Source organism: Microtus oregoni, unplaced genomic scaffold, assembly GCF_018167655.1.
Source record: "Microtus oregoni isolate MIOR12 unplaced genomic scaffold, Mior012 000112F_ref0000385, whole genome shotgun sequence".
In the NCBI taxonomy this organism is placed as follows: domain Eukaryota; kingdom Metazoa; phylum Chordata; class Mammalia; order Rodentia; family Cricetidae; genus Microtus; species Microtus oregoni.
The window spans coordinates 1857158-1883177 of record NW_024544738.1 but is presented as its reverse complement, the minus strand read 5'-3'; the positions used below and the strand labels follow the sequence as shown (position 1 = coordinate 1883177).

General features: G+C 38.5%; 1 pseudogene; it reads left to right on the top strand.

Annotated features, from left to right (window-relative positions):
• LOC121443741 overlaps positions 1–17579 on the top strand; it is a 54327-nt pseudogene extending 36748 nt beyond the window's left edge.
• The last annotated feature ends 8441 nt before the right edge of the window (positions 17580–26020 follow it).

Below are 26020 nucleotides of genomic sequence, written 5' to 3'. Positions count from 1 at the left end.
TAGGCCCAGCTACTCGGGAAATTGGGACAGACGAATCAGTTCAGTTCAGGAGTCCAAGGCCAACCTGAAAAAACATAGTGAGATCCTTTCTCAAAATAATACTCATAGTGGTATTTAACCTTTTAGTGTCAGAGCTCATGAATTAACTGAACTCTGAAGCTGAGTGATTTCATTCTTAGTAGGAATAAGCTATAACTCTAAAGCTATAAGCCTATAACTCTAAGCTATAAGTCCATGTTCAGTAAATTCATTAATTGTCAATTTAAGATCCAGAATGATTGAATAGATGGCTCTATAAACATTTGAGTATGGAAAGGTATATTTGAATAGATAGTCTGGTGACTAGTTTTGAAAATCATTCTCATAGGCTTCTATGTTGCACATGGCAGTACAAGTAATGTTTTCTAAAATATCTGAGGTACAGTATCACTTCACTTTCTGTTCCAAACATACTAAGGTGGTACTGCTTGTAAGTGGGAAGGAAGGACTGACCTTCCATTCCATAGTCTTACTGTATGTAAGCTGCAGACGGTTGAAATTAGATTTTCCTGTACACCTTCAGAGAAAGGAGTCTCTGTAATGTCATAACTTAAGACAATGACACTAGGTGTTCACTGCTGATTAGCATATCAGGTTGCAGACTTGTTATCTAACAAATATGAGCACTTGTCATGTTTTTTAAAAATTTCTTTTGGCTGATTTTATTTATCTTAGCTATAACATTTTAGTATTTATAAAGGAAAAGTGTCCCCCTAATATTTATGGACTTTGCTGTCTAATATTATGTCAATTCAACACAAGCTAGGGTTATTTTGGAAATGACTCAATTGAGAAAATGCCCATAAATAGACAAGCCCGTGATGCATTTTCTTGATTGATGACTGATATGAGAGGTTCCAGCCCACCATGTGTGTGTGTGGGGGGGGGTGCCACTCCCAGTCTAGTCCTGGGTACTATAAGAAAGCAGTTTGAACAAGCCATAGGAGCAAGGCAGTAGACTCTTCCACGGCCTCTGCATCATTTCCCACCTTGCGTTTCTGTCCTGACTTCCTTGGATTATGCAAATTGTAAGATGAAATAAACCCTTTTCTCCCTAAGATACTTTTGATTATGGTGGATTTTTGTTTTTTTGTGAGGATGTTTGTTACTTTGTTTTCCCTGGTTTTGAGTTTTTTGAGACAGGCGCTCTCTGTGTAACAGCCCTTACTGTCCTGGAACTCGCTTTGTAGACCAATCTGGCCTCAAACTCACAGAGATCCACACATTTCTGCCTCCCAAGTGCTGGGATTAAGTTCACGGACCACTGTGCCAGGCCTGGTATTGGTGTTTTATCATAGCAGTAGAAACCCTGAGCCACTAACCTATCACATTGTCTGTTTGTTTAAGTTCTTTCCTGTTTGCTCTCCATATATGAGCCTCTTAAAGGCTAAGATGATACCATTCCACCATTAGTATTCATTTAGGGTTCATTAAATAAATGCATATGTTTCCTTGTATCGAATTAATTTATAATACATATATTCCATCAAAACAATATTTTCCATGTGCATTATTTAATAATTTTACAGTGGAGATTGACTTTGTATTCAAAAAATTACTTATTCTCCTCATTATGGCACCCACATTTCCCACTATTTTGCTGTTAAAGATTATTTTTATGCAATCAGTAATTAATAACATAGTGAGGAAAAAAAAACATTGGCCTTATCCTTTGCAGATCTGAGTTTGCATTGCAGCATTAGGCTACACATTCTGTGTTCTATTATATTGTTCATCTATGAGTTTTATCTTACCTAGTTTTGTTCTACGCTTTCCCCACACCTTGACATGGTTAGACATACAGTAAATACTAGATTAATGGGTGGCTAATAGATAAACAGATGAGTAGATGGAACATTCTAGAGGTTTTTTTGTCTGTAGACCAACGGTTTTTAATTTTATTTCTTAAAGTTCAGATTCTTGATTTTAGAGAACTCTGACTAAATTGAGGCTATTATGCATTTTTTTAGAAAAGATTACACTTTTTTTTTTTTTTTTGGTTTTTCGAGACAGGGTTTCTCTGGCTTTGGAGCCTGTCCCGGAACTAGCTCTGTAGACCAGGCTGCTCTCGAACTAACAGAGATCCGCCTGCCTCTGCCTCCCGAGTGCTGGGATTAAAGGCGTGCGCCACCATCGCCCGGCAAGATTACACATTTTATTGATTTTTATTGAACTATACATTTTTCTCTGCTCCCCTTGCTTCCTCTCCCCTCCCCTTCAACCCTTTCCCAAGGTCCCAATGCTCCCAATTTACTCAGGAGATCTTGTCTTTTTCTACTTCCCGTATAGATTAAATCCATGTATGTCTCTCTTAGGGTCCTCTTTGTTGTCTAGTTTCTCTGGGATTGTGATTTGCAGGCTGGTTTGCTTTACTTTATGTTTAAAAACCATTTATGAGTGAGTACATATGATAATTGTTTTTCTGGGTCTAAGTTGCCTCACTCAATATGATGTTTCTAGCTCCATCCATTTGCCTGCAGATTTTTAAGATGTCATTATTTTTTTCTACTGTGCAGTACTCCATTGCTTTAAATGTACCACATTTTGCTTATCCATTCTTCAGTCGAGGGGCATTTAGTTTATTTTCAGGTTCTGGCTATGACAAACAATGCTGCTATGAACATAGTTGAGCACATGTTCTTGTGGCATGATTGAGCATCCTTTGGATATATACCCAAAAGTGATATTGCTGGGTCTTGAGTAAGGTTGTTTCCTAATTTTCTGAGAAATCGTCACACTGACATCCAAAGGGACTGTACCAGCTTGCATTCCCACCAGCAATGCAGGAGTGTTTCCCTTTCCCCACAACCTCTCCAGCATAAGTTGTCATCAGTGTTTTTGATCTTGGCCATTCTTACAGGTGTAAGATGGAATCTCAGAGTTGTTTTGATTTGCATTTCTCTGATGGCTAAGGATGTTGAACATTTCTTAAGTGTCTTTCAGTCATTTTAGATTCCTTTGTTGAAAGTTATCTGTTTAGGTCTGTGTCCCATTTTTTTATAGGATTATTTGTTATTTTGATGACCAATTTCTTGACTTATGTGCATATTTTGGAGATCAGTCTTCTGTGTGATGTGAGGTTGGTGAAGATCTTTTCCCATTCTGTAGGCTGCCATTTTGTCTTGCTGACTGCATCTTTTGCTTTACAGAAGTTTTTCAGTTTCAGGAGGTCCCATTTATTGTTTCTCTTGGTGTCTATGCTGCTATTATGCATTTTTTTCTTTATTTTTTTGTTTATTTTTTTTAGTTGTTGAAAAATAAAATTTCTGCCTTCTCCCCATTTCCCTCCCCCTCCTCCCACACATTGCCCCCTCCCCCTCTCCCCCCCACTCCATTCCCCCTTCCTCTCGAGAATGAAGAGCAGTCCAGATTCTCTGCCCTGTGGGAAGTCCAAGGTCCTCCCACTTCTATTTTTGTGTGGTGCTGGAGATTAATCTCAAGATCTCAAGTATGCTGAGCAAATGCTTTACCACTGAACTGCATCCTTATAACAAACTTTAGTATAAGGAAATTTAATATGCTCAACAACTGTATATGCCTAATTGTATACTAGGGTTTACTTTGGGTCTACAACTGTGGAGTTTATATTTTAGTTTGTAAAAGTAGACAGCAATAGATGTTAAATAAAATGTTAGAAGGTGATACCTGCTGTGGAAAAGACTGTGGAGGTCAGTAAGGAGTTTGGAAGTGTGATGCAGGGAGTGTGAGTTACAAGTTTAAGCTGAGGGTTAGGGTAGGACTAACTATGGAGGTAACATTTGAACAAAGACTTCAGTGCAAGACAAAAAAACTATGTAGATGTTTAGGATGAAAGTGTTCCAGGCAGAGGAAACAGCCATGAGATAGGAGTGTGCCTGGCCTATTTGATAAAAAAGAAAGAATCCAGCAAGATGAATATGGAATGTTTGGGAAAGAAGATCAAAGAAATTATATGGGTCTTTAATGGTTAGAGGAAGGACTGTTAAATTTTTTCTGTAAATAGCAAGATAGTAAATATGTTAGACTTTGTAGACCATGTAGTTTCTTGTCACAGCCACTCAACTTTGCAATGTGGCCATAGACAGTGTTTAAATAAGAGCCTTTTTGAGCATGAAGGCTTCTGATAATCCTTTAGCAGACACTAGTCTGGATTTTGCCCAGCTTTCTAGACATACTTGCTCTAATTGCCAGATTTCCCAAATTTCTCTATTCTATATCTTATTTTGGAGTTCCTATTCTATCTAGATCCTGAGGCTTGACCTAGTCTATGAACTGAGACTGTGTCTAGAAAAAAAAATGGCTTTGAAGCTGGGTATGATAGCATGCACCTATAAGCCCTAACATTTGGAAGGCTGGGGCAGTAGTACCACCAGTTGTGGGCCAGCCTAGGCCATATAGTTAGACCCTGTCTGAAAACACAAGGTGGGAAAAAAAAGATGGAGGAAAGTGGAAAGAGGGGAGAGGAGAGAAGAGGAGGGATATACTCTTTGGCGCCAGCCTCCCAGGATTTGAAACCTGGTCTTCTTGCTGGTTATGTAAGCTTAGAAAAGTTACCTAACATCTCTGGGCTTCAGTTTCCACAACTATAATTGGAGACAATAATAGTAATTACTTAAGATGGCAGAGAACATAGCATAGTACCTAACAGATAAATATACATGTTAATGGGACAGCTAGTAATTGTATATGCCCATATTATTATTCCCTAGAGTAAATCTGATTATCTGATAAAAATCTCTAACATGTATTTGGCTAGCCAAACTAAATAGAATCATCCAACATTTGTGGTTTGGATTGATGGTAGAGAGATAAGGGCCTGTTTGAAGTCACTTACAAGTATACAAAATTTAAATTGGTAAACTAGCACGAGTTTACTGTTAGGCCAATATGAGTTCAATTGTGATGGAAATTAACTTCTAAAAGATAAAATCTTCAAGTGGAGAACTAGTAAATAAGAAAGTACATTTTTTTCCAGTGACTATTAAAAGTGACACAATAAGGAAAATGAAATACTAAGATTAAAAGGAAGGTGGAGGAGATAGCTCAGTGGTTAAGTACTTGCTGCACAAGCATGAGAACCTGAATTTGAATCCCCAGCACCTATTTAAAACTAAATGTTTGGCATCATACATCTGTAATCCCAGCTCTGGGAGTAATGTGCAGAAGCAGGCAGATCCTGGAATCGCTTAACTGGCTAGCCAGTAAGCTGAAATGGTGAGCTCCACGTTCAGAAGCAGACTTTGTTTCAAATATAAAGTGGAGAGCAACTAAGGACATCAACCTCTAGTCTCCACACATAAAAGAGCACTCCTCCACCCACCTAGGGAAGCATGTCATTGGTTTTTTTGGTTTTTTTTTCATATATTTCACAATTCATTAATGGAAGTTGTTCTTGTTCTAAGACTGTTATAATCTCTGCCTTTGGGAGCTCAAAACATTTTAAGGGGAGATAAATGTAAACATGGGCTAGTCATGATGTGATACATGCCTGTAAAGCCAACACTTGGGAGGTAGAAGACTTCAAAGCCAACTTTGGCTATATAGTCAAGCCATCCAATTTTAAAACCAAAAAAAATGGGAAAAGTTAGGTAACACTTCAGTGACATCTCTTCTCAGATTGTAGGGCTGAGAGATAAGAGCTGGTCGTTACCGTAGATGTTAGAGTATAAGAGTAGACCATTTATGGCATCGTTTCTGTAAACTGTTGTGAGTTATTTGTATGCTATGTGAAAATGTGTTGCTGTGATTGGTATAATAAAAAACTGAATGGCCAATAGCTAGGCAGGAAGAAAATGCTGTAACAGCAACATATCTATTAATTAATTTTATGTGTTCCTGTGACAAAATACCTGACAACAGCAACTTAAGGAAGGAAAGGTTTATTTGGGCTCACACTTTGAAGGTATAGTCCACCCTGGCAGGGAAAGCACAGTGTCAGAAGAATGAGTCAGCAAGTCATACTGTGTCTGTAGTCAGAAAATAGAAAGTGAGATGAATGTTCGACTCAATTTCTCCTTTGTAATTCACTAACCAATGATGATGGTTCCACCAACATTGTCAACCTTCCTTACTCAGCTAAATATTTCTAGAAATAGTGTCAAAGACACCACAGAGTGTTTTCATGATGATGCTAAACCCTGGCAGTTGACATTAGTGATTAATCATCATAACACCAAAACAAAGCAAGTATGAAACATAAAAGTCAAACGACTATACCACCAGTAGCTGTAGAAAAGAAAATAGGCTATAGAGACATATCAGTAGTTAGTAATATATAATGCTCTTCTAGAAGACCCAAGTTTGGTTCCCAGCGTGAATTGGGTTGCTTACAGCTGCTGCCTATAACTCCAGCTCCAAGACACTGCACTATTTTTTTTTCTTGTAAAGGAAAACATTTAATTGGGGCTGGTTTATAGTTCAGAGGTTTAGTCCATTATCATCAAGACACTGCACTATTATGCATATAACCACATAAAGGCATGCATATCTGCAGAGTTGAAATTAAAATTTAATCTTTGTAAAGAAAAGAAAGTGGCAAAAATGTGGAATAAACTATGGAGTTAAAAGTTAAGATGGAACCAGGTTGTGGTGGTGCACACCTTTAATCCCAGCACTAAAGAGGCAGAGGCAGGTGGATCTCTATGAGTTTCAGACCAACCTGGTCTACCATAGCAAGCGCTAAACCAGCCAGGTTTTACATAGTGAGACCGTGTCTCAAATAATTAGTAAAGGTGGTACACACCTGTAAGCCCAGCACATGGGACAGGGAGGCAGGAGGACTGGAAGTTCAAGGCTAAGCCTAAACTAAAAAATGAATAAAGGTAATAAATGAAATAAAGATGGTGTAGGAAAAAGGAAAAAAATAAACAAAAAATGAAGCTGAGGAAAAGAGTAAGCTGTTTTAAAATACAGATATAGAAGATGTAAATAAAGTCAGGTAAAAGTGAATAGATATAAATAAAATATGAATAAAACTATAAATAACAAAATTTTGAAAAACCTAAAACTATAGTAAAAAGATAAATAGGCTGAATTTTTTAAATATATAATTGACACAACATCCTTTCCCAGTCTTTTTGTTTGTTTGTTTGTTTTTTGAGACAGGGTTTCTCTGTGGCTTTGGAGCCTGTCCTGGAACTAGCTCTTGTAGACCAGGCTGGTCTCGAACTCACAGAGATCCGACTGCCTCTGCCTCCCGAGTGCTGGGATTCAAGGCGTACGCCACCACCGCCTGGCTCCCAGTCTTTAAATACTAGAATGTACCAGGTCTGGGAGAGGGAGAGAACTGGATCTATCTTAATACCTCTCTTTTCCCACAGTACAAGTTGCTGCTACATGCTGCTGCTCCTATAGGGCTGGACCTACTCAGGATATGTTATCCGTTATGTTATTGCTCTAGAAGTTTCTCTGTTTAGCTACTAAAAGCCAGTGCTGGCCATAGGAGCCAAGCAGGTTGCCACTTACCGTCTCTAACTCCCTCCCTCCCTCCCTCCCTCCCTCTCTTCCTCCCTCTCCCCCCTCTAGTGGGGATATGGCAAGATTCACACCAAATCCTCATACTTGATTTAAGGCTTACATGGCCAGTTAATGCATAAGCTAAGGGGTATTCTGCAAATGCATCAAAGAATGGGGAGGCAAAAAAATGCCACGTTCTGCACTGGACAGAAAGAATCAAGGAAACCTAGTACTCTGCCTACCAGACCCTACCCAGGAATTAATAACCCCAAAGGAGGCTGCAGAAATAAATTGATAACCCAAGAGTAGGCCTACCTAATGACCAAGTACCAGTTATAAAGTATCAGCTCAAAGGCCACTCTGTGCTCTCAGTCTCCACGGTAACCTGAAGATAACTGGGTTTATGACTCATTAGAGTAGTCAGGGTCAGTGACCACCATGCCCTCCATTCCCTGCCTAAATACCACAGCTTGTCCAAGGAGGTGTATATCTTATGCTCCTCACTATATCACCCCCAAAACCATGCATTCCGTGTTTATTTCTCCACTCATAGCCTTGGAGGCCAGAGGTAATATTCCATTTGTCTGACACCTTGTTCTTGGGTCCTTCTGGAAGTCAGGTTGATATCATGTAACCCAAAGCCTCTACCATAGTCACACAGTTAGCATAAACTACATATTAGAACATTCCAAAGGCTTACTTGCTACTTCTCAGGTAATAGAGGCAAAGGGTCAAACCCTTCTTTGGGCAAGGTTAATCCTTTGCCACACGGTATTCAAAAGAAAGGAAAACATAAATAAAAACTTCTGCATAAATTTTCATAGCAACATTATTTTATAATAGCAATAAATCAATATTTGACTCCAAAAGTTGGCTGTGCTTTCTTCTTTTAGCCCCAAAGTGTACACAGACTTCCAATTATAAATACCACAGAATAACCTTTTCTAAAACTAGATGATCCTTGGGTTCTCATCAGCCCTCATTGTTCGCCATGCTCAGAGAGTCCAGTTTTATCCCATGCTTTTTCAGTCACAGTTCAGCTGGCCTTGGTGAGCTCCCAATAGATCAGCTCCACTGTCTCAGTGGGTGGGTGCTCCCCTCGTGGTCCCGACTTCTTTGCTCATGTTCTCCCTCCTTCTGCTCCTCATCGGGACCTTGGGAGCTCAGTCCAGTGCTCCAGTGTGGGTCTCTGTCTCTGTCTCCATCCATCACCAGATGAAGGTTCTTCTTACTTAGCTTCTTTGGGATCACCAAGTGTAGACTCCGTGACCCTTGTTTATGGCTAGAAACCAATTATGAGTGAGTACATCCCATATTCATCTTTTTGGGTCTGGGACACCTCACTCAGGATAGTGTTTTCTATTTCCATCCATTTGCATGCAAAATTTGAGAAGTCATTGTTTTTTAACGCAGCATAGTACTCTAATGGCACGGGGTTTTGAACCTACCTAATGTGCTGGCTTTGTGGGAGCCTAGCCAGTTTGGATGTTCACCTTCCTAGAAATGCACGGAGGGGGGAGGACCTAGGACTTACCACAGGGCAGGGAAATCTGACTGCTCTTTGGGCTGGAGAGGGAGGGGGAGAGGAGTGGGGGGAGGGGGAGAAGGGTGGGAGGAGGGGGAGGGAAATGGGAGGCTGGGAGGAGGAGGAAATTTGTAAAAAATATTAAAAATAAATAGAAAAAAAATAATAAAAGAAAAAAAACCATAACTGGAGATTACATTGAAGCTATGGCAATAGAAAACATCTAATATAATGAAAAACAACTTGAAGTAATTGTCCAACTCAAAATCCAGACATAACCTTCACTTTGTTCTACCATTCTCTGCATGTATTAAATAATTTCTCTCCTACCTAATTAACCACATCATCTTTAAGACACATCCTAGTTATATAGAGCCACCTGAAGCGTCTCAACTCCTCTCCTAATTGGTCTTCTATTGCTATCAGAAAAAAAAAATAAAAATAAAACTAGATGATTTTACGGCAGAGTTTGCTAAGAGACATTCCTTATTATCATCCATGTATTTGTCTTTTTTGTGTAATTTCTCTCTCTACAGTCTATAAATTTATCCTGGAAGACATTTATTCGTTTTTAACATTTTATTGGTTGTTGCTAAAATATGCCTTTTACTATTTGGTTTATAAGTATCTGTATATAGATTTAAGCCAATTGATAATAAAAATACTCAGATAAAAATGCATCTTGAGCTTAACATCATCCTCATTTTCATAAGGTTTGTCAAATATGTGGAAATTTTAAGGATACATATTTCTATGTAATATAACCAAATTTTCCAAAAGAACTATCCAAAGCTAAGAAGGGCTGTTTTGTGAGAATGTGCTTTTGTCAGTGAAAGAATCTAGTAGGTATCTAGATTACCACTTCATTGGAAATGGACATGTCTAAATCACATAATTTAGGATAAGTTTAATTAACAGTAAGTGTAAAGGCTGGATTAGATGATATTAGAGTTATATCCCATTCCTGATTTTTTTTTATCCTTTGAAGTTGTTTAAAGATAAACCTCCTGCCAGGAGTGGTGCTACACACCTTGATCCTAGCACTCGGGAGGCAGAGGCAGACTATCTTTGTGAGTTCAAGTCCAGCCTGGTCTACATAGTGAGTTCCAGGATAGCCAGGGATACACAGAGAAAACCTGTCTTGAAAAATTCCTTTACTAGTTGACAGTATTGTCTTAGAAGAAGAGGATTGAGTATTCAAGAAAAATGAAATAATTATACAACAAATAATATGAGACAGTCTTCAGCAACTATCAGTGGGGTATTAAAAACAGATCATCTCCCAGATCAAAGTTATAGAATGTAGAAATATAAACTGCACCAGATTAAAAAAAAATACATAAGTGATAATTAGGAATGTCTCTTAAGCAAACTGCTATAAAACCCATCTAGTTTTTAGAAAAGATCATTCTGGGAACTGAAAAAATGGCTCAGTAGTTAAAAGAGTTCGATATTCTTGCAAAGGACCCAAGTTCAATTCCCAACACCCACATAGACCTGCTCACAACTCTGTAACTCCAGTTCCAGGTGATCTGACACCTCTTCTGACTTCCATATACATAGTAAACATGCATACACATTCACATGAATATTTTTAAAGTCATGTGATATTATAATTAAAAGTTTGTACATTTTGGTGGTAAAGAGGAAAGCCAGCTATTAGAAAATAATGCTGCTGTTATTTTGTTTTCATTTTTATTGGGTATCTTGAACTATGAAAAGTCCTGCCATATTCTTTTTTCTTTCTTTTTTATTTTTACTTTTAAAAAATATTTACTCTTGCCAGGCATGGTGGCTCATACCTTTAATCTCAGCACTCAGGAGGTAGAGGCAGGTGGGTCTCTGTAAGTTTGAGGCCAACCTGGTCTACAAAGTGAGTTCCAAGACAACCAGGACTACACAGAGAAATTCTGTCTTGAAAAAGTATATAAGTAAATAAAATAAATAAATAATATTTGCTCTTAACTTTTCATTCAGAAAATTAAGGACATTTGATTTAATTCATAAAGGTTTTGACAGTATATGTGGTCTCATTCTATTTTCTTAGAAAAAAAATCTCATGTTAGCATATATGTGTACCAATGTATTTTAAGATCTCTTAAAAGGAAATCTGTAACAACTTTTTTTAGTTTTTTGATAAAGGGTTTCTTTGTAGCTTTGGAGCCTGTCCTGGAACTTGCTCTTGTAGACCAGACTGGCCTTGAACTCACGGAGATCTCTGTGAGTGCTAGGATTAAAGGCATGCACCACCACCCAACTCAAAAGCTATAACATTTTAATCATAACAAATGGTAATTTAGCTTAGGCACAGGAATTTATGGGCTAGATTCTTCCTGCTCTTTCTCCCTGTGAGTAGTCAGTGTGTTCCATGGTAATGTGAATGACAGAGTAGTACAAACTTATTTTAAAATGTCTGTGACAAAATCCTCCAGTAACTTACTACAGTGATGGAGTGTGTGTGTGTGTGTGTGTGTGTGTGTGTGTGTGTGTGTTGTCTAGTTTGGCTGAAATGTGGTTCTTGGAACTGAGGAGTTAAATTTTTCAATGTATGTCATTTTTTAAAATAACACGTATTTATTGAGGGAGCGCACACGTGGAGATTAGGGAATAACTTGCAAGAGTCAGCTCTCTCCTACCATGTAGGTCCTAGGGATCTAATTCATCATCAGTTTTGGTGGCAAAACCCCTTATCTGCTGAGCTATTGTTCCTCATAGTATGTAATTTTAATTAGCCTTTTTTGTAATTTTGGAGATGAAACCCAGGGCCTCACACATGCAACAGAAGGGTTCTAACATGGCTCAACATCTTGGCCCCATTTAAGTTAGTATAAATTTAAGTAGCCATTCATGACTGTGGTCTAATGCATAGTTCAGGTGTATTAGAACAATTTCAGGAAGTAAGGTTACTTAGATACTGGATTTATTGTGACCTTTTAGAGCCATGGCTGTCCTAGCAATAATATTAACTATGTCTTTTCTTTCATTTATTCTGAGCAACTGCTTTCTCAGTAGTTTATGGTATTGCCTGAATTCATGACATCCTGGTACATAGGTAGCTGATGTAGGTTCTGTCTTAAGCTTTATGTCCAGGAATTTTTCAGCTATTAGTAGGTAGTGTGTGAAAAGTATTACAATAAAAGCATATATAGGCAATGTGGAAGACGCAGAGAAGAAACCATATAAAACTTTACATAAATTAAGAGACTTCTCAAAAAAAGCAACTCAATACTTGCAGCTTAAATTGAAACCTTAAAATGGGAATTTCATATTTTTGCTCTTTTCTATATGACCAAGTTTCCTGGGTAACATAAAAAAATTCTTGGGCTGGAGAGATGGCTCAGAGGTTAAGAGCACTGGCTGGTCTTCCAGAGGTCCTGAGTTCAATTCCCAGCAACCACATGGTGGCTCACAACCTCCCTTGCGAGATCTGGTGCTCTCTTCTGGTCTGCAGGCATACATGCAGGCAGAACACTGTATGCATAATAAATAAATAAATCTTTTTTTAAAAAAAGGGGGGGGAAGCATATAATAATTTTTTAAAAAATTCTTACTTGTAAAATATGTTTCTCCTTTTTTTATTTGTAAAATATTTGTCATGGTCAAGCCTTCCCCTGTCTTTTTTGCTTTCTATAAGCTCACAGTTGGGGGCAGAGACATAGGTGTTCCCTATCCTCTTCCCATCTACTGCCTTAACACATTTTTTTCTCCTTCAGTGCTCTGTGAAAAGCTGTCTCACTGCCTTTCATGTCACCTGTGCCTTTGAGCACGGCTTGGAAATGAAGACTATCCTAGATGACGGTGATGAAGTAAAATTCAAGTCATTTTGCCTCAAGCATGGCCAAAACAAGCCAAAAATTGGGGAGGCCGAGTACCACCACCATAGAGTTGCTGAGCAGAGCCAGGCAAAAAGTGAGAAAACCAGCCTGCGGACACAGAAACTTCGTGAACTAGAGGAAGAATTCTACACCTTGGTCCAGGTGGAAGATGTTGCCAAAGAGCTGGGGCTATCTGCATTAACTGTTGACTTTATCTATAACTACTGGAAACTGAAGCGCAAAAGCAACTTCAACAAACCATTAATTCCTCCCAAAGAGGATGAAGAAAATGGCTTGGTACAGCCAAAAGAAGAAAACATCCATACTCGCATGAGAATGTTTATGCACCTGCGGCAGGACCTAGAGAGGGTAAGATGACCAGCTCTTACTATTGTCTACATAGAGATAGAAGATATTTTTAAAATGACCACCCCATTATATAGTGTGAGCTTCTGTGTCTTTCCTTATCATGTGAGTTCATTGTGGTCCCATACATTGGGTTCTGTTTAAACTTTGACTGGGATTGGAAAGGCTTCATAAGTACTTGCTCTATGAACTTTTAATTTATGATTTCCAGGTAAATTTAGTGCTATAAGAATCGAGAGAAAAGTTAGGTACTGTGTTTATCCTAGGAAATTTCATAATTGTCTAATTCTGGAAATTAACCAGGCTTGGTGGTACAGATGTCAAGTGCTATCATTCATACTCAGGGATAAAAAGGAGAGGCTAACGTATTATGCCATTATCTTCTCAGCTGGACTGTGTACATAAATACTGATCCTCTTAAATTGTAGACTAGAGAATAGATTTCAGAGAGAATCTTGGAGCACTTGCTCTTAAAGCCCATTGACATGGGAACCATGTCCCGATGATTGTCATGCTATAGTAATTCCTTTGATTTGGGTCATGGTCTGTGACCCTTGGGTCTTGTCTTCACTCCTCACTCCCACAGGCACCGGAACTCAGTGACCTTCAGTGTAACTGAACAATTTCAACTGTAAATTTGCTTATTATAACAAACATCTTTATTCACTGGGGATTGGGCTTGCAGGTTCGAAATCTATGCTACATGATAAGCAGGCGAGAGAAGCTGAAACTTTCACACACCAAAGTGCAAGAACAGATCTTCGGTTTGCAAGTCCAGCTTATTAACCAAGAAGTTACAGAAGGTAACAACCTGTGTGTTAAAATTGTACTAGCAAATATAGAGACTGATTATATCCATTTTTACAATTTGGTTTTATATCTATTGTGCCACTTAAAAATTGTTTTGTATGCTTCAGTCTAATTCTGATAATTATGTGACCTATTTCACTGTCAACTTCCAATGAGAAATTAATTCCTGGGTAGAAATTCCCTTCCAGGAAAAAAAATGAAAGGAAGGAAAAGAAATTCCAGGATAGGATTAGAAGAGTTGTAAATCTAAGCCAGATAATCTATTAATTACAGCCCTGAAAGTGTTTTGTAGTTATCAAATTCATTTAAAATCAAGAAGCCAACACCAAATTCTAGTTTCCAGAAACCATTTAATTCCAGGGTTCCTTATCTTAAAAGTAATCTGTTAAAACAGGTCTTTGGCTAGAAGTTAAAAGATATAGTTCTAATCTTTTCATTTATTCACTAATATTTATTGAGAACCTACTAGGGTAGTGGTTCTCAATCTGTGGGTTGCAACCCCTTGGGGGTCAAATAACCTTTTCACAGGGGTCATGGAAGACCATTAGAAAATATAGGTATTTACATTACAATTCATAACAGTTGCAAAATTATACTTATGAAGTAGCAATGAAATAATTTGATGATTGGGGAACCATTAAGCATGAGGAACTGTATTAAAGGGTCACAGAATAGGAAGGTTGAATACCACTATACTAGGAACTAAGAACTAAACTAGAAGATAGAGCAGTCAAACAGAGAAATCCCTGCATTACCCACTTAATGATAAAGATACATGATGATACAGTAGATGCTTGGCTAGAATCATGACAGTCATGTACAGGACACTTCCCTATGTGTCTTTTAATATAGAATAGGTGGGAGAACCTGATCACTAAGGGTAACTTAGGCAAAATGTATAAAATCAGCACCTGTTAAAAGCCAACCATAAAATAAGAAAAAACATAGAAACAAGATGTTAGGTAGACATCAAAAGCCCCTGGGGTATTTGTGGCTGCATTATAGGATACTGGTATAGCAGGAAGTAGCAGGGATACTCAGCCACAAGGTTACCCCGTAACATGACTGTCAAAGCAATAAAAAGTAAAGGAAAACAGGGAGGAGCCTCTATGTGATAACAAGATTGGACTCAGCCAAGTGGCTTCTGATTATAAGAATATAGCAGCTTGGGCTGGAGAGATGGCTCAGAGGTTAAGAGCACTGACTGCTCTTCCAGAGGTCCTGAGTTCAATTCCCAGCAACCACATGGAGGCTCACAACCATCTGTAATGAGATCTGGTGCCCTCTTCATGTCCAGCAAGCATACAAACAGACAGAACACTGTCTATATAATAAATAAATTAATTTTTACAAAAAAGAAAATAAAAACAAGAATATAGCAGCTTCCAGCATCAACATGTGGCAAGCCCTAGCAGAGATGGAGGCTGTAGTTGTTCGAAATGGTCCCTTGGGGAATGCATGCTATCCTTTAGGATACTTCCAAGCTATCCTTTCTCATTTTTATGAAGCTATATATTATAAGAAGATAATGGGCAAAGACCAATTTTATAGTAATATATCCGGGTAATTAATGCATCCTAGCATAGGCATCCTATACCTCTCCCAGGGCCAGCAAGATGATTCAGCAGCATTTGCTTCAAAAGCCTGGTGGCCTGAATTTGATCCTTAGAACCCATGTAAAGATGGAGAGAACTGACTCCATAATGTTGTCATCTACCTTCACGTGCATGCTATCGCACATGTGCCCATATATGGGTCCAATAATATTTTTTAAATTATTCTATACCCCACAATGGGAATTTGTAATCAGGATATTATAAAGTAAGGACATAAAGTATTCAGGAACCACCCACTGCTTCTAATGCCAGATTAAATAAAATACCTATGTGGCTTTCTATTTGGCTTGTTTGGGAATGCCTGAAGAGAATGAGCAATAAAATCTGAAATGTCTTGTGTTTGAGGCACATCTTCAGTCCTACTCATTACCCATATGCCCAATCATAAACAGACAAGAAATGAAAGACATGGAAATGGAGACAGAAGACAGAGCACACTAGTTGTTGCTATTGTTTTTTAGGTGTAAAGGTTGAGAGCCATGGATACTGTGGGACTCTGGGTTCATCCTCTACTGCAGCTCACTTTACCTGCTCACCATGGTATACATGCTCATCAGAGACAGTTGCTTATTAGACATTTGGAACAATAGGTTCATGAACTCTCTTTGTGATACACATATGCTTAATAATTAAATCAGTTGTTAAGCAAATCTTCCTTTTTGATTTCAGGACTTTCTTTGACAAATGCACTAGAGAACTCATTGTTTTACCCACCACCACGTATCACCTTAAAGTTGAAAATGCCTAAATCAACCTCAGAAGACTGCAGAGACAGCTCCACAGAAACAGAACACCAACCCTCCTCGCCTGGCAGCAGCTCCCCTGGTCACAATAAAAGGAGCCCACAAATGCCTGAGGAGGCGCTGGACATGAATGTGAAAATGTATCCACGACATCCACTAGAAATCAAGAGTAACTGTTTGCTGGCTAGTCACAGTCATTCTCGAAGTGAAGCCAAGAGTTCCAGTCCTGCTCAGAGAGCTCCATCTGCCGAGCTCTATCATGGGCAATCATTAGGAAAGCCTCTGGCCCTTCAGGCTGCCCTCCACGGACAGGCTTCTATTGGTAATGGGAAGAATCAGCCTAACTCCAGGCTTGCCGGTTCCAATGGTCTGGAGGGCAACTGGTCTGGAAACATCACCCAGAAAGATAATTTAGATGAGATTTTCTGTGACCAGGAGTCAATGCTCAGCCCCCACTTGCCCAGTCAGGGCAACATTAGAAAATCTGGCATAGAACACTTTAGCAGATCCTTTAAGGAGGCCACCAATACATGGGTGAGGCCCACTGAGGACCTCCAGTACTGTGCTAAACCAACTAAGAATGTGAGTTCTAAGGAGCAGTTGTGGGGTAGACAGCTTCTCAGGCGGTCAGCAGGAAGAGCTCCATATCAGGAAACTGATGGGTATTGCCCTGATTTAGAGCCCAGCGATTCAGAAGCAGAAGGGGAAGGGAGTAAAGAAACAGCAAGGGTAAAGAGAGAAAGTTCTGACCGAGAAAATCCTTCTCATGATTCTGTTCGGGAATGCCATGGGAAAAGCGAGACACATCCTCATTCCCACAGCTCAATGCAAAGGTGATCAGAAATACCTAAGCAGACTTTGCCCCACATTCTAGGGGAAATCTAAACACCCAAAGGATTCTAGTGTATATTAGGAGGAATTGCAGGGAAAATGATGGTATGATGTTTCGAAAAGGTTTCAGGTCTAGTTTTTATAAGCACATTACAAGAGTTGCAGATTGACTGGGGTTGCTTTGTTGGAGGCTGCTGGTAACAGTTGGGCCCAGAGTATTTGCTCAGTGAGTACTTCAGGACCGCTTTTCAGTTATCTTAACACACTGATTAAACTACGTATTAAGAATCATTGTATTGTCAATGGATTTGCGAGAGAACATGACAGACACTAAAGCTACTTATCTTTTGAAACTATAACATGTGACTCCTTAGAGCTCATGTCTGTAGAAAGTTTCTAATTCCACTGGTATCTATAAACCTCTTTAAGGGAGAGACTGGGAGAGCAGCATTCTCAGATACTGTCACTATTGTCTTCCTTGCTTCATGCAAGGTTGAGTTTCTTTCACAGTATCATATCGTATAAAGTCAATTCTCCTAAGTGTCCAGTGCCTGTTTCTAGACCTGCTTGTTGGGAACACACTCATAACTCTCTTATCCAGCTAACAAGCTAACTTGTGGATAGTGTTTACGAAAGTACTACTTCCAAGGAAATGCTCTGCTTCTCAAGGCATTTGCAAAGACTTCAGAGCCTTTCCTGAAGTGTGACCTTTTCTGGGATATTTGTACCAGGTCAGGGTTTTTTGTGTTGTTTTCAAATAAGTTTGACTAAAGTTGGGCTGACAGTTTTTGTATACCTGCTTTAATGTTTATAAAATTTTTATTGAGGTATAATTAAAATATAGTGTAATGCGCAGAAGGTTAAGTATTCTTACCTGCTTTAATTTTGAAACAGATTTTTATTGTCAGACAAATTTGAAAGCATGTGTTTAACACATGGATATAATTTAGCTTTGTATGAATTTTGAATCCAAGGCAATTTCCCAAGTGTAAAAGTTAGAGCCATTTTTCAGAACTTGATTATACCACATTACCAAATAATCAGCCTTGATTCATTTCTAGAGGAAGAGAATTCTGAATTAGAGAATGAAATAGGTCTGCTTCCCATTTAAGATAAGGGGAAAGTAGCAGTTTATAAAATGGGAGGCAGACTGGAATTCTCAGCTCCCTTTTCTTCTTAGCCTTAAAATAATATTCTCTTTCTTCTAGTTTGGGAACATATGGAGAAAGTTTTCAAACAAGAGGCCATTTTCAATTTCTGAAGTTTCATGCTGGTGAAAGCAGCAGTAGGTGCCAGTGAGGGCAGTAGCCCTCTAGCCAATGCAGTGGAGCAGTTTGCCCCTCCTGCTTTTGTTCTTAGAACCTTGTTAAAGGCATCTTTGGGGTTTTGTTCTCCCTCTCCCTCTCCCTCCCCCTCTCCCTCCCCCTCTCACTCCCCCTCTCCCTCCCCCTCTCACTCCCCCTCTCCCTCCCCCTCTCTCTCCCCCTCTCCCTCCTGTATTTTGCCTTTCCTTTGGCTGCATCTTCAAAATGTTTGTGTGCCTATGAACATGTATGAAATGTGTGAACATACTATAACATGTGTAGTAGGTGTTCTGAATTTTGTTTTAGTTGAAAAATGAGGAAAAAATTTCCTCTTAATACCCTCGGCCTCTGTTTTTGAATACTTCTAGGTACATATAAATTTAACACTTTCATGGTAATGAGAGTATAATGGAGGTGAGTGGTAAATTTCTTATATTAAAGGCCAGTAAATTGGCCTGTGTGCTTTCATGCCTTTGAATTCTGGGGGGGGGGGGTGACCAAACATGAAAACAGTGCTTTAGCCAAATTCCATATGAAATGCCATTGGGAGAGTATTGCCTGAAAAATCATTCAAGTCAGGGAAATAAAATGGTAATATTTTTTACAGAATTTTCCTGGGTAACAAATGAGCCTTCAGTTTGTATACATTCCAAATACCCCAAAATGCATCTGCAACATTTTGTTCTGAAGTATTACCTCTTAACCTTTGTTAATGTTTTTTGTCTTGTCTTATATAATTCAAGTTTTGAAGATAAGCTCAATCTTTTTTCAAATGTCACCTTTTTATCAATACTTTTTCATTAAATTATGAAAACTATAAACTACTGTTAGTGTGGTAATTTTCTGTTTTGACATACTGATTTTTAAAAATCTATGAATTTACTTATGTTAGAAGGGAGGTTCAAGGATGAGGAATTGAATGTTTAAAAGCACAAAATCATCTGGTCATGGCAATGCACGCCTAGACTCCCAGCATTTAAGGCTGAGGCATGAAGATAACTTCTAGGACAGCCTGGGATACAAGACCCTGTCTCAAAGAAAAAGAAAGAAAGAAAACACATATTCCCAATTCAGGTCAATATCAGAAGTCAAAGAGAACCCTTTGTACTTTGCCCAGAAACCATGATTTCATCAGGCTAGTAAGATAAAAACCTTAGGATCAACATTTAAAATGGTCAGTGACATAACGTGACAGGATACACAAGACAATTGTTTATAATACTCATTTTATGCAGAACTCTGGGAGTCTGTCATGGAATCAAGGTTATATGGTCTCATTGGGCAGGACTTTGAGAGGGTCAATATTTTCAAGTTGTCAAGGATCATTAAGTAAATCAGTAGTGAAACAGATGAAAATGATTGTTTCTGCCTCTACCTACCTCATGTGCTTGTTAGTAGATGACTGTTCTAGTAATTCATTCTGAAGATTTTAAACTATTAAGTATATCCTGTTACATCCAAAAAAGGTTGTTGGGTTTATAAGAATGTATACATATCCAGTGGTAGGTGAATATTTGTGTTAAAGAAATGTTTAAATGTAGAGAGCAAGCCAAATCAAAATCCTCAATATGTTTGGTTGTTTATTTGGGTTTTATATTTTGTTTTGTTTTTCTGTTTTACTGTAGTGAGACTGGAAACCAAGACTGAACGTGCTAAATAAACACTCTCACACTGAGCTGCCAAGCCCCTTTACACAGCAGCAAAAGCAGATTTAGCGCCCATTAACTTTGATGTATTATTTCAAAAACTGTATGATATAAACACTTGATTTTCTCAGTTGGATTGTTTTGTGAAAATCAGAAATTGTGTGATAATGGTTTTAAAAGAAGGTTTAGTTAATAAATCCCACCTTGGGAGTGGCCCTTATGCAGCCAACTTTTAACACTCATTTTGCACTGTTAAAGGAGGCTTCTGGGAGTTCAAGTGGTTTTACATCACAGAATGGTAGAGATTATACAATCTAAAGACTTTGTCTTTACAATAAAATGGGCAGGTAATTACACAACTCATTGCGTCTAGTTACTGCTGAATTCCTCCACCTTATGCTTCTGAATAAGCACATCATCACCTTGTTGAGGTGGATTTGGGGTGTGAGCGTTTTTGCAAGGCCTGACCACCAGGCTCCTTCCCTTCACTTTTCCTTCAGTTTTCTTCAGTTCCCTTCAGTTTCAGTTAGGTTAAGTAAGTGGAGGCGGTGGCGGGGAAGTGACAGAAATCTTTAATAATTAAATAAATTTGAAAAAAAGTGAAAAAAAAGATGAAAAAATAAATAAAAGATTAATATCCAAAAAAAATAAAAAAGTAAGTGGCAAGTAGCTTAGAAATAATCTGGAAAGATGAACCTTGAGCTGCTCAAGCTGACATCCAAAAGCTAAAACAAAAAGAGCATCTTCAGAATCACCTTTTACTGAAGTGTTGAGCTGTAATGGAGTTACTTTCTTGAAGCACATATGAAAATCACGGGTTACTTAAGTCATTTCTCACTTAAACTTTTTTTTGTTTTGTTTTTTGAAACATTTTCTCTGTAGCTTTGGAGCCTGTCCTGGAACTAGCTCTTGTAGACCAGGCTGGCTTCGACCTCACAGAGATCCGCCTGCCTCTGCCTCTGATTAAAGGTGTGTGCCACCACCACCCAGCATCACCTTAAACTCTTTAAAACTTAAAATTACACAGAAATAATGCCTTCAGCCCTAAAACAGTGAATGAATGTAAATGAGCACAGCTGGATAGTACCCATTCTAGATCATTCTACTGCTTCATGGGAGTGTGGGCCTTAAATGCTTCTTCCTTTGATAAGCCTGCCTGACCTGTGCCCTATCCTTGTGGTTTTTGTTTGTTTGGTTTTTGGTTTTTTGGTTTTGTTGTTGGGTTTTTTTGTTTTTGTTTTGTTTGGTTTTTGCCTGAGCTTTTCCTCTTCTACTTTGGAAAACAGAAGCTCTGGTTAAATTCTTCCCCATTTCTCTTGTGTCTGCAAACAGGATCTAGAGGGGTTAAAAACAATGAGAATGCTATATGACACTCCCACATCACTTCCCCTTTTCTGTTTAAACAACAAAAAGGAAGGCTTTAACATAGCAAAATTACATATAACAAAACAGTTATCAAGCAAGAATTACAGTTACAATATTTATATCTATTTTATCTTTTATCATAACAATGGAAAACTATAACTATCTATTCTTCAACTCCATCAAAGACTCCAGAAGAATACAATACTACCTAAGCAAACAAAAAGTAAGCAATTTTCAAAACTCTAGAAATGACAGAGACATCTCACTGCCTGTACAATCACCCAAAGTTCCTCTGTACCGTTGGGGCATCAGTCTTCAGCCTTCAGGCCCATAGTATCCAGCAGACATTTCCATGAAGCAGGACATTTCAAAGTCAGTTCAGTCACTATCTGTTGTGTCCTGCAGAATGTCTTGCAGACTCTCTCATGAATCAGGGACCCCGAAAGATCATCTCACCTTAGGCAAGTTTAGTAGTCCTCTCTCTGTGGGTTCTCTGTGTCCAGTTTATGCAATCGTCCAGGCAAGAGCAGTTTCTTGCCCAAATGGCTATCAAACTCCATAAGGTGCCTCTTCGATGCCCATCTTCCTCTTGAAGTACATTGGTGCTGCCAGGAGCAGAGTGTCTCATTGTCATGAAAAGTCCTAAGTTATTAAAACATTAAATGTCCTATTCTGTAATCTTTGAAAGATATGAAGAATGCCTATCTAAAATATATCTATGTACATCTAGAAAATCTTAACTAACATGACTACAAGCTTGACTATTATGATTATCTATTAACAAGCTATATATATTACATTTTAAGTGAACTACACAATCACAATACCTTAATCAAGATCAGAAACATATATATATATATATATATATATATATATATATATATATATATATAACAATATTGACCTTAAAAATATATCACTAAAGCAAAATCCATGTCAATGCAAATTATTCATACCTATATCATATCCCCCTTTAAATGTAAAAGAAGGTTTATAAACCATATTTGGGAACATGGGCGCAGTTTTTTCTCTCCAAACTGTTTCCTGCTGAATGGGGGTGCTGTTAATCATATCTTTCATGGGGTGACCTGTGTGCCAGGGTCATCTCAGTCGGCAGTTGAGTGAAGCAATTTTTTGAAGGTGTTCACACCAACCCTTCAGGAGGGCGTGGTCCATCATACCACATTGAGCAAGAAGCAATCCACAGACTCTCACCCTCTGTGAAAACAAAATAAGAAACTCCTTTCCAAAGCATCATGTCCTTAGATCCAAATTTCAAAGTCAAGGCATTTTCAAAATATCTATGTTGGATTAGTTCAGCAGCATTTATAAACAAATATCTTTTAGCAGCTGTTGCTCCTTCCTCAGCATTCAAACAATTCAAACAGAGCATAATAGCATACAGTATCAAGATTCTCTGTGTATTTTCCATCTTTGTGCATTTTATTTTAAACTCTATTTTGTTTATTTTTATTTTTTGCTTTGAGTCAGGTTCTCTGTATATCTTTGACCTGGAATAACTCTGTAGACCAGGCTGTCCTTGAACTCTCAGAGATTGCCTGTCTCTGCCTCCCAGACATTGAGATTAAAGGTGTATGCTACTACACCTTGAACTCACAGAGATCTGTTTGTATTTTATACAAAGTAGGAAGGTGGAAGGATATCCTAGCAGGATATATAAAAATGGAAGAGCTAAAAAAAAATGGAAGAGCTATGTTCCAGGTATAGCCAGGTAACATTCTCCCCTGAAGTTTCCAGAAGGAACTCAGCCTTCCCCCGCACTCATTTTAGACTTCTGAAGAATAAAAATAGGCACTGAATTTGTGACAATTTTTTATGTTAGAAGTAGGAAACTAATAAATTGAGCATAGAGTAAGTGCTCCCCAGCCTTTCAGAGAGGTTCTCATTTCCAGCAGACCTATTTGGGCTGAAATACCCTGAAGTTGGTCCTGTACTTTCACTTTGGTTGTGCAGTGCTAGGACCTTGTTCGTGATAGGAAAGTGCTATCTACCACTGGGTTACATATCATCAGGCCTTACTTTTTCTCTTATCTGAAATACTTCCTTGAAGTAGAAAACACATGATCTTTTTCTATCAGTAAAATCTCCTGTAGAAAGTTTTTTTCATTTTTGCCCTCCCAACTTTTTCCAGTGTAGCCCTAAGTACTTCTCAACTGTCCTTGGGTAATCATCCACAAACCTGCTTATGATCAATCTGACACTGCTTGTTGGGTTGGCATAAGTTTGTATACCCATGCTGTTTGAAGCAGTGTTTTTGGAAAGTATAAATAAATCCTTGAGTGTTCAACCAGATTGGAGAGGGAAGAAGGGAGTACTAGTTCATTGTGAGGAATGATGCTCTAGTTAGCAAAGCCTCCTCCAAGAAAGAAAGTAGCTTGAGAGGGAGTTCTTGGAGAACCCAAATAGCTGATCAGACCTTGGGAATCAAATAACACTATGATGCCAATAAGAAATCTTAAAATATAAAGACACAAATAGTTTAAAAACTAGGAGAATAGAGGTTGGGTATAGTGACATACCAGTGTAATCCCAACATTCAGGAAGCTAAAGCAAGATACCAACTTGGAAAGCCAGCCTGAGATGTACATTAAAACCCTAACTTTTAAAAAAGAATAAAAGAATAGAAAGAAATATACCGAAAGAAGACTGGATTCACTGTATGAATAGCCTACAAAGACAGACTCATCAAAAGAACATAAACAATCCTAAATGTGTATATACCTTGTCACAGCTATAAATACATTAAACAGGACCAGTGAGATGACTCAGTGATGTCGTAAATCACAAAACAATCCCTCGCCAGTTCAGAATTAAGATTAATAAAAGGGCTATTTATTTAAGGGGAAAACTTACAGATCACTGTTCTAGACAACAGTCCCCTGTGCAAACAGTAACAGTCTAGCAGCCGGAATCAGGAGCCGAAAGCAAGAGAGCGGATGCACGTTTACTGCTGCTTTTACAATATAAGAGACCATGCCCAAATGGGCTGGTATCTTAAAGGCTATTGGCTGAAGGAGCAGAATGTGCTCCCACAGCACCTTCCCCTTTTGTTTAAATAAGAGAGTTCCAAACCCAATACAAAACTACTATACTAGGAACAGATATCAAGTATAATTAGAATTACAACCAGCATAAATAATATTAAGCAAGGAACATATGCTAAATATTTTAATAAACATTATATCCTTTGGAGTCTAAGTCTTACATAGAAAATGGCTTGGCTAGATCATAAGAGGAAGGTAACTACAACTATCTAATCTTCAACCCCATTGAAGGCCTGAGAAGGAAGATAATATTACTTGAGCAGGCAGGAAGTACAATCAAGTAGCTTCCAAAGCAAGCAATATGTGACAGAGACAATTAGCTACCTGAGCAGTCACCCAAAGTCTCATTTGCAACTACACCCTGTAGTGACATTTCATTTGTATTTTAATAAATAAAACTTGCCTGAAGACCAAAACACAAAACATCAACACTAGTCAGTTATACAGGCCAGGCAGTAGTGGCACACACCTTTAATCCCAGCAGCCACAGTAGTTAGCCATAAAGGCCAGGCAGTGGTGGTGCATATCTTTAATCCCAGCACTAGAGAGGAATATAAGGCAGAATGAGACAGGAACTCACTTGCTTTCAGTCTGAAGATTTCATAGAGGTGAGAGCTCTCTATTGGCTTGACGCTTTTGCTTTTCTGATCTTCAGGTTGATCCTGTCTCTGGGTTTTTATTATTCATGCAACATTTGGCACCCAACATTTCAAGTGCAGATTCAAAAACAAAAAAACAAACAAACAAACAAAAAGAAACATTTGCCTGTGGCTTTTTAGCCACCAGCATAGGCAGGAACTGCATGTGGAGTTCCAACCCCACCCTGTTAGTCTTTCTTTTCTTTTTTCTCCCAAGCCTCTGAGCGAGTTTGGGATTTTCCTGCTGTGGCCTCTAGCTGCCATCCAAATTTCAGAAGCACCTGGACTCCAAATGCCACAGAACTTACCCACCCTAGCCTAGACTGGCTGCTTCTGTGTACAGACAGCATCTGCCACACATACTTTTTCCAAACAATCCCCTGTGTGTTTTTCAGACAGCTGTCTCTATCATCTATCTATCTATCTATCTATCTATCTATCTATCTATGTATCTATCTATGTATCTATCTATGTATCTATCTATGTATCATCTATCTATCTATCTATCTATCTATCTATCTATCTATCTCCACTGTGGGTTGCAGGCTCTCCCTGAACCCCCTTCTCGGGCTGTTGCCAAACTAGGTGGCTGCCTTGAAATCCAGTCAGGCTTTTACATTTCTCTGCAGCAGCAATAAACCTCACGTCTTCATAAACATCAGTAGATTTAATAAGAAAATGGAATTATTAAAGGGAGGAATTAGTTAAAAGAGAGAGTTTTTCCCACGTTAATAAAATGGGAAACACCATTGCATTGGAGGAATTTGAATCTCTGTATTATAAAATGCTGGACAATGTTTGAAAATGGAGCAATTAAATGAGA